The 9,419-nt window shown below is 38.2% G+C and overlaps 1 long non-coding RNA gene and 1 pseudogene across 1 annotated transcript; both read right to left on the bottom strand.

Moving 5' to 3' along the window:
• LOC107656983 (ankyrin repeat and SOCS box protein 14-like) overlaps positions 1–3,741 on the bottom strand; it is a 4,670-nt pseudogene extending 929 nt beyond the window's left edge.
• A 1,321-nt stretch (positions 3,742–5,062) lies between these two features.
• Positions 5,063–6,086, bottom strand: LOC107657008 (uncharacterized). Its single transcript, XR_001630625.1, has 4 exons — positions 5,971–6,086; positions 5,623–5,874; positions 5,297–5,524; positions 5,063–5,092 (listed from the first exon to the last, which is right to left on the bottom strand). It is a non-coding gene; the product is annotated as an uncharacterized LOC107657008 (long non-coding RNA).
• Between the last annotated feature and the right edge of the window lie 3,333 nt (positions 6,087–9,419).

The raw sequence follows: 9,419 nt of genomic DNA, 5'->3' as shown, positions 1-9,419 counted from the left end.
AGTGAACAACGGCTCTGTGTAGTTAATGCTGCTCAATGTGAAAGCCCGCAGGTGATGGAGATTTACCGCTGATTACAGAACCGGCTTCACTGATAAGATGCGCATTAAATATCGCATGCGATTTATCGTGCAGCCCTAATTTCTACCAACAGGAACATTTCAAAATCACCTTTCTGAAGCAGAATCTCTACAACGTTAAAATGTCCAGCTTGAGCTGCAAGTCCTAAAGGAGTATGTTCACAGATATCAACGACATTTGGGTCAGCGCCAGATTGTAGGAGCAGGTATACAAAGTTATCCAAGCCAAGCATGGATGCTTCATGCTTCATGCAGAGCGTTCTTTGTAGACTTCCTTTTTGGTCCACCTCTTGTCTCATCACTCCGGCCGGACAGGGCATCACAATATGGTAAGGGGCGTAACATTTCCGTCATACGCTTGAGGGATTCGGCCAATCACAACGCACTGGATAGCCGGCCAATCAGAATCCCTTTTCAGACCGATGAGCTTTGTAAAAATCGACACGTTTCAGAAAGGCAGGGCATAGAGGAGAAACAATAATGTACAGTATGTGGAAAATAATGTGTTTTTTGAACCTTAAACCGCATAAACACATTTCATTACACCAAATACACAAAATAATGTTCTTTTTAGCAACATCATATGACCCCTTTAAGTCATATTCATGAAAAAAAAAGTTTGCGATATAAATAAAATTAAAATAAATGTAAATAATTTTAATAATTTCAATTTAAATTAAAGGAGTGGTTGATCGTTTTTTTTCGAAGGCTTCATTGTGTTTATGGGGTGCAGTGTAACAGTGTTCATTTAAAAAAATATAATATTTTCACATATTTTACCTTTATTTTACACCGCTCTTTCCGTTCTCGTCAAAACAGTCTGTTGAGTTCCTGGTTCTATGAAGCCCCTCCCTCTGAAATACGCAATGAGCTCAGATTGGTTAGCTGGCCCAGTGTGTTATCGCTAACCGCCTAGTGCACGTTGTCCGGAAACGTCACGCCCCCTTACCCTTACGGGTAGTTGCATGTTCCCGGGGGCAGGGTTTATGTGAACATCAGGGTTAGTAATGTCACAAACCCGGGAAGAAGCTTGTTGTAGTCCCTACCCACCTTTTTTGTACTCGTAGCTTCGCAAAACTGAAGTTGAACCACTGATGTCACATGGACGGTTTTACCGATGTCCTTACTACGTTTCTGGACCTGGGAACATTTCAGTTGCGTTGCTGTCTATGTTACATATGCAGGGTCTGAGAGCTCTCACATTTCATCAAAAATATCTTAATTTGTGTTCCGAAGATGAACGACGGTCTTACGGGTTTGGAACAACATGAGGGTGAGTAATTAATGACTGAACTAACCCTTTAAACAGCAATTTCTTTAAAAGAAAGTATCTCCCTTTGCATTGAACTTTGAGCGTCGTAACTTTGCAGACGCTGTTTATGCTCTAACAGCAACATTACACACTAACTAAAGTTAAAAAAGTGAAATCATAATCAACCACCTCTTTTGAGTGCAAATGAAAGTGAAAGTGACATGATGTGTGGCCAAATATGGTGTCCTATACTCAGAATTTGTGCTCTTCATTTCACCCATCCAAGTGCACACACACAGCAGTGAGTAGTGGGCAGCCATTTTGCTGCAGCACCCGGGGAAGCACTGGGGGTTTGGTGTCTTGTTCAAGGGCACCTCAGTAGTGGGTATTGAAGGAGGAAAAGAGCGCTGTTCATTCACTCCCCCTACCAACAACTTCTGCCAGTACTGAGACTCAAACCCACAACCTTTGGGCTACAAGTCCGACTCTCTAACCATTGGGCCACGACTGCCCCGATTAACATTTGAAGTCATCTTGAGGCCACCATGGCCCCTGCCGCCTGGTCGAGAACTTCTGCTTTAAATGCTACAAGTGAATTTAGGCATCACAATATTATGCTACAGTCTGAAAAATGGAAATGTATTTTTAGATTGGCTAAAGATTACATTTAATAGTGTTAGTAAATGATTAAGTTTCTTTTCTTGGGTACTAAACTTAAGGAATACACTATAGACTGAAGCACAAAATGGCATTTATCAGTATAACATGAATTAAAACAAAAATGCAACTTAAATCTTTGAAAATAGAGAGAGAGAGAGAGAGTCTTGCAGTTCTAGTCTTAAATAAGGAATGTGCGCTAAAATAGCACTGCCTTCCACACCTAGTACTGAGACTCAAACCCACAACCTTTGGGCTACAAGTCCGACTCTCTAACCATTGGGCCACGACTGCCCCGATTAACATTTGAAGTCATCTTGAGGCCACCATGGCCCCTGCCGCCTGGTCGAGAACTTCTGCTTTAAATGCTACAAGTGAATTTAGGCATCACAATATTATGCTACAGTCTGAAAAATGGAAATGTATTTTTAGATTGGCTAAAGATTACATTTAATAGTGTTAGTAAATGATTAAGTTTCTTTTCTTGGGTACTAAACTTAAGGAATACACTATAGACTGAAGCACAAAATGGCATTTATCAGTATAACATGAATTAAAACAAAAATGCAACTTAAATCTTTGAAAATAGAGAGAGAGAGAGTCTTGCAGTTCTAGTCTTAAATAAGGAATGTGCGCTTACTAAGCAATCTGTATGCTAAAAATAGCACTGCCTTCCACACCTGCAACCAATGCAGAATCATCATCCTCATTTTTGCAGTCAGGGTCACAACCGTTCTGCAGCAGGAATGTGGCATTCTCTCGGAGACCGTGGACAATGGCGAGAAACAGCGGAGTCTCCCCTCTCAGAGTACGGCATTGCCCTGACCCCTGAGGAGATGCTGAATGAGGAATTCTCATTAAGCAATGACTTAACATGTTTTTTGGGGTTTAGTGAGGTGACTATTATAGAAGCTTATTTCCACAGAAAAAAATATATATAAAAAAAGGTAACTGCAACTTTTTTTCACTCACATTTGTGAGATTATATCTCATAATTCAGACTTTTATATTTAACTTATAGGTTATATATCACAATTTTTACTTTCCCCCCTCTCAGAATTACGAGTTATAAAATTCTGACTTGACATCTCACAATTCTGACTTTTTTTCTTTGAATTCTAAGTTTACCTCTCGCAATTCTGACTTTCTGACTCGCCATACAAATCTCTTTTTTTCCTTGCAGTTGTGAATTCTAAATTCACAAGTGCAATTCTGACTTTTTTCCGTGGCGGAAAATAAGCTTCCATAAACTACAGTATATTTATCTCGTGGACCTGCATAAGTGATTTCCAGAATGCTCCTCGTGTTGTACCGCTGCCTCATGCAAATGGATCCAGCCCCTGCTGTCTGCATTAGACAGAGCCTCCTTACGCTGCACCAGGACCTTCAGAGCGTCCTCATTACCTGACATCACACATGTAGTGAGCATCATGAAGACTCTAGAACTTCTACAGCACTTACTGAAAATGCTGATGAACATTTTTGAAGGATTTAGCTCTTACTAGCTTGTATAGCGGTGAAAATTTCCTCATGGTCGATGCAGTCTAATGGATCACTGCTGAGGGACATCAAAACAAAATGTTAGACACATGCTATTAGTGCATTAAAACTGGAGATTTCGCGATTTCGCTATACCTGGTAGCTGAATCAGCATGTTTACTGTACTCCTGTAGACTCTGTTCAATCATGTACTGAGTGGCCTCATCTTCATCATCATCCCAGTCATCCTCCGCAGCATCATACAATTCCTCCATCTTTAACTAACAAATTCTAATTTGGTAATCAGAACCACAAGATTTACCAGCAAATAGCATTTTCTGTGTCTTTACAATGTGAAGTGACTTTAGTCATCAGTATCTTTATCCACATTTGTATCCTCTAGCTAAGATTTTTAGGATTTGCCAATAAACAGACTAATCTAATGTAGGAAAACACATAGTAGTATATCATGTATATTATGACAAGCATCATGCTAGTTCAACTCTTTAAGACAATGTTATAAGTTTTTTTTTTGCAACAGACTGTATTGTATATGCATACAAGCTTTGGTTTCCAATAGCCAAAGCTGAAAATAGCTGCTCTAGTTTCTACTGATCTGGCTTGAATTACAAAAGGTTGTAACCGGCACTCAAAACTGTGTTGTTGTTGGATTGAAATTTCAAATTCATATTTAGAATGAATGTAAAAAGAGCCTATATCATAATTAGCAGCTTTGGTAATGTCATCCTTTAAATGACTTTCCATTTACTTTAGGAATGTTTTGTAAGCATGCAACACATCCCATTCAATCTATTTTCCAGGAGGAATAATCTGTTTACATATGCTTAGTTCAAAGGCAAAGGGTTCTTCTACCTGAGGCAATGGGAAATGTGGAAAACAGTCGTGGCAGTTGTATCTGTGCTGTTTTGTGTTTTTGGTCGCTTTACACTCTTAAAACTATTTATATCTGTGCATGGTTAAAAATACATGCACATGGGGCCTGGGCCAGCCAGCCAACACCTGGTCTTGCAATTCTAGCCCACCAGACAGCTGACCTGAGAGTTAATGTTCTTAGCATTTGTGTTCTTAGGAACACTAGCAATGAGCCACAATTTCTCTTGTATTCAGATGACTGTTTGAATTAAACCATCTTGAAATTCACAGTGGACAGTACAAAACACATACTCTACACACAGGAAACAGGAAGCTGTGCATTGATTAAATAAAGCAATCCCAGTAGAGACACACATTAACACTCTGATGTATGAATTATTAAATCACAATGGGGGGAAAAAAACTGAAGAATATTCCTTTGTACTTAAAAACAAGAATTTAATATATTCCCAATCTTTCTACTGATTTGTTTTTACAAAAAAACGTAATAAAAAGTGTTATAATTATGCATTAAATATATCCAAACAAATGTTATTAAAATATCCTTGTGAAAGATGCATTTATTTGAAATAGTCACAGCAGATTTGAGTGACAAAACAACCCTTTAATGCAATGTGTCCATTACGTTTCAGTTATGGAAAGTAGACAACAAATATATTAATATTACTTGACTGAAAGTGCTCTGTAGATCAATTTCTATACTGAAAAATATTTTTCACCTGTCTGGAGCTCCTGTAAAAAAAAATCAGTTTCGATATTTTGGAGGTACTTCACCACTATCGTCACCCATGCTGAATCGATCATCAGTTGACACAAATAAAACACACAATGACATTTAAAGAAAACAGTCATATAGAATTATGATGGTATTTGTCAAAAGATATTAAAAATCAATTGCAGACATATTATTTTGAATGAAAACAGTGGAAAACAAACCGTAAATAAAGTGCTGGTTCAGAAGTCAAAGGGCTTAGGTGCCTATCTGACAGAGTAAAGCCACGCCTCTCTTGATCCAGTGCTGAGGACGCTTGCTGGTAGGGAGCATCATGCTGATGACAAAGTTGGTTGAATGGCCAGTGGTGGACAGTGTACCTTTACGCTCACTAGTCTTGTAGAGGGGACACACATAGATGCTGTGGGGCTGTTCCATGCTCCTCTTGTCCTCTAAAGACAGGTTTGGAGAGGTTGCTGAGCAAGCTACAAACACATTAAGTGATAAATATGGATGTAATGAATAATCGTGACAACATTTATAATCCTACTTGGTTTGATCCAGATGATAGGGACTGCATCAAATAAAACTTTGGGATACTGTTCAGCCAACACTCCACTTCAAGGAAGAACATATTTAATGAAAAAAAATTATAGCTTAGAAATGATTATATTATTTCCAGTGTCTTCCTGCCGTGGAAGGTACTCTTGCATTTTTCTATCCCACCGAGCTCCATCCAGAAAAGGCCATGAATGTAGAGTCCATCTTTAGGAGATGAGACGGAGGTGTCAAATGGCAGAACCTAAAGTAATAAAGAACAAATTGTAGCTCTCAAATCATCTCTTTTTTTATCTAATGAAAGTACTTTCAGCCTTAGAACAGCTGCAGCAGAGGATACCTCATAATTAAAGCCAAGCAGGTCAATGGGGATGGAGTACTTCCTGGCGTAATTCTGCAAGGCACCTGTTATGAAAGCTTGAGTGAAGAAAAACCCAGACAACCAGAATACATGGGCTTCTGCGTGTCATACCACTCCTGGAAAAGAATATGACACAGAGAGACATGAATTATTTAAAGGAATTAATTAAAAAATAAAATATATTGTCATTTATTCCTGTAAAGGCAGAGCTAAATCTTCAGTGTCACACGATCCTTCAGAAATCATTCTAATATGCTGATTTGATGTTCAAGTTGTGCTGCTTAAAGGGGTCATATGATGGTGCTAAAAAGAACATTATTTTGTGTATTTGGTGTATAAAAAACGTACTTAGTCTGTGAGTCAGAACAGCCGGCATTGTAGTCTACTCTTCCAGGATCAGGAAACAGTCCTCCATAAAATGTGCTGCACACATCTGAATATTTCAGTTGAAGTGTTCTGGAACAGTGTTGTAAATACAACTTAACCACTGATTTCTAGTCGTGTCCTCTTTTGGAAGGCCAACAAAGTAGTTTTGCTTTCACAACGAAACACAGCGTCACACACGGCAGCTAGAGTAAGCGGCGGTAGACTAGAGTGAGGAACGGCCAGCGGGCTTGAGTGAGCGGTGGCCGGCGGATTCAACGAAGGAGCGGCCAGCAGGCTTGCGGCAACCACATGTGCCGACCCCGGGCTGGACTCCGTTTCGTCCATGGTGAAAGCCGGATATCGTCCTCTTTTGGAAGGCCAAACTAAGTAGTTTCGCTTTCACAACGAAACACAGCGTCTTCACGACATGGCGGAGGCAACAGCAAAACTACAGCGAGAATAAAAGTTACGCCTTCTTTCTTTGCGTGAACATTTGGGCGGCGTTATGCAAATCTTCCCACATAGTGACGTAGATATGTGGGGGGGTGTTAGAACGAGCCGTTTTAGGTAGGCGTGGTTGACTCTTAACTTTTATAAAGAATATCTCTTTGGATTTGAGACTTTAGTCTTTGCAACTTTACAGATCTTATTTATGCACCAAGAGCTTGTAACACTCCAAAGAGAAAGGAAAAATTGAAATCGCATCATATGACCCCTTTAATATTTTTGTGGAAACTATGATACATTTTGTTTTCAGAATTCTTTGATAAATAGAAAGGTCAAAAAACAGCATTATTTGAAATATGAATCTTTTTGGAACATCATAAATGCCTTACTGTCACTTCTGATTAAAGGTCCCATATTGTAAAAACTGACATTTCCTGGCTTTTTTCATGATAACTGAGGTCTAAGGGCTATGTAACTACCATATAAGTTTCAAAACAGTCAATCCACAGACAAATGCACACAGCCTGCATAAAGGTCGCCGTGATTTTGCCAAGACATGTTCCTGGATCAACATCTTTTGTTGATCCTGGATCAACATAACTGTCCAAAAATATAGACTTAACCCAGTATCACTAACTTTGATCTATCGCGAGTTTAAGCACGCTCAAAACAACAAAACTATTGTTATAAATCACTGAAGCTGTATAAACTGTGAAATGAATCTCTTACTTACATTGTACGTACATCTGCGCTTTGTTTATGATGAGAGAATTCGCAAAAGTCCGGAACGCGCGCGCACTCAACAAAACTGATGAGTTTCAGCGATGACTCATCTGAACGCCTCTGATTGGCCATTGCATTCCTAAGCTCAACAGAATTGTGTGTGACTGGTTAAAATGCGCAACACTGTAAAAACGCCTAAAATGAAATACGGTGCAACATGAGCAGATCTTAATTTAATGCCGAAATGGACACTGTCTATTCATATTCACTTTGTTAGCCACAGATGTAATAGATTTAATTTGTCTGTGCAGCGGCATTTTTGTCCAATTTAGTGGCATTTTTGCCCCAAGTCCCCAACTCCCCGTGGCCAGGGGAAGGCTAAGCCTCCCCAGCCTTACACACGCTCCGCCTATGTGTAGCCTACTTCAGAACCCCTAAATAATACGAGATGAGAGGAAAATATATATTTCAATATTTTCTCTAGCAGTTATATCATTGGGTAATTATACTGTTTAAATTGCGGGCATCAGGCAGGGAGCCGCTAGCCTATTATGCCTGGCATTGAAACTGCTTTTGAATGCACGCTTTTAGTTTCACTTTCGAGATTCGCATTGCACATACTTTGTTTATACTATGGAGCAGCAGTACTTACCACACGTTACAAGATTAGATGTTTATCAGTGGCGCTCACCCTAGTGAAAAAAAAGTATACCAAGTATACTTGCAGCCAGACTAATTGTCAGTATACTTCAAGTGTGTTAATTAGTTAACTTCAAGTGTGCTATTTTGGAACAACTATTTTTGTACTAAGTGTATTTTAGTTGTAATTAAATTATACTAAAGTATAACTTTAAGTGTATTTAGTGTACTATTCTATACTAAATTGGAACAACTTCAAGTACACTTAGTACACTTTAAGTATATGCCTATTTACATGCCTGATTAGTGATATTAAAGTGTACTTTTTTGTATTACGAGTACATTACAAATTAATTATGAGTGTCTTTGAAACACACAAGCAATATACTATAAATGTATTATTTTTGAGTAAAAATATGCTAATTTTTCCCCAATGCTGAATCCACTTTTTAAGGTCATTACAATAAATACATAACTTCAATGACAGACAGAGACACATACAATTTGAGTTGAATTACTGAAATAAATGAACTTTTCCACAACATTCTAATTTATTGAGATGCACCTGTAACTTCAATGACAGATAGAGACACATTATTAACAATTCAAACAGTGTTTATTTAAACCTCAAATGGTTTTAGCATTGCAAAACATAAAATGCACCAACCATGTTTTTAAATAAAAAGAATGCTGAAAGAAACAAACACAAAAAAATAAAAACATTTAGCAACAGCAGCAACACACAAACTTCACTTTTTTGCTGAATTTGATTTTTTACTTTATTCCGAACGTAAAATAAATACAATGAAACAAAAACAATAACACAATACAAAACTATTTTAAATTATACATGTCCAAAAAATATTGCAATTCTATAAAGAATTGCTCTGTTACACACTTGCACCTGATGGCCGCTCACACATCAGATGTACTTGTGTGTGGAAACTCCACAAGAACAGCATACGTCAAAGTAAAAGAGGTAAGGTCAGAGGGCATGTTCATACAACTTTTTCTTTTTACTACATCAGACTGTAAATCTCCTGTATTAAACCCGTACTACTTAATAGAATGAACATCATGATTAGCGGTGAGGAATTGTATCAGTATGTCACGTCAATATTGCTTCCAGTGTATTAGTCAAACATACAGTATACAACAGAAGTGAGTACACCCATATAGCATCACTTTAAATCACATGATACAACACTATTCAAGTTGAAAAGAATAGTATTTATAGTACAGGTCAGGCTAAA

The sequence above is a fragment of the Sinocyclocheilus anshuiensis genome, unplaced genomic scaffold, assembly GCF_001515605.1.
Source record: "Sinocyclocheilus anshuiensis isolate Anshui unplaced genomic scaffold, SAMN03320099.WGS_v1.1 scaffold1453, whole genome shotgun sequence".
Taxonomy (NCBI): Eukaryota; Metazoa; Chordata; class Actinopteri; order Cypriniformes; family Cyprinidae; genus Sinocyclocheilus; species Sinocyclocheilus anshuiensis.
The sequence above is the reverse complement of the archived record's forward strand: the minus strand, read 5'-3'. Positions and strand labels throughout refer to the sequence as shown.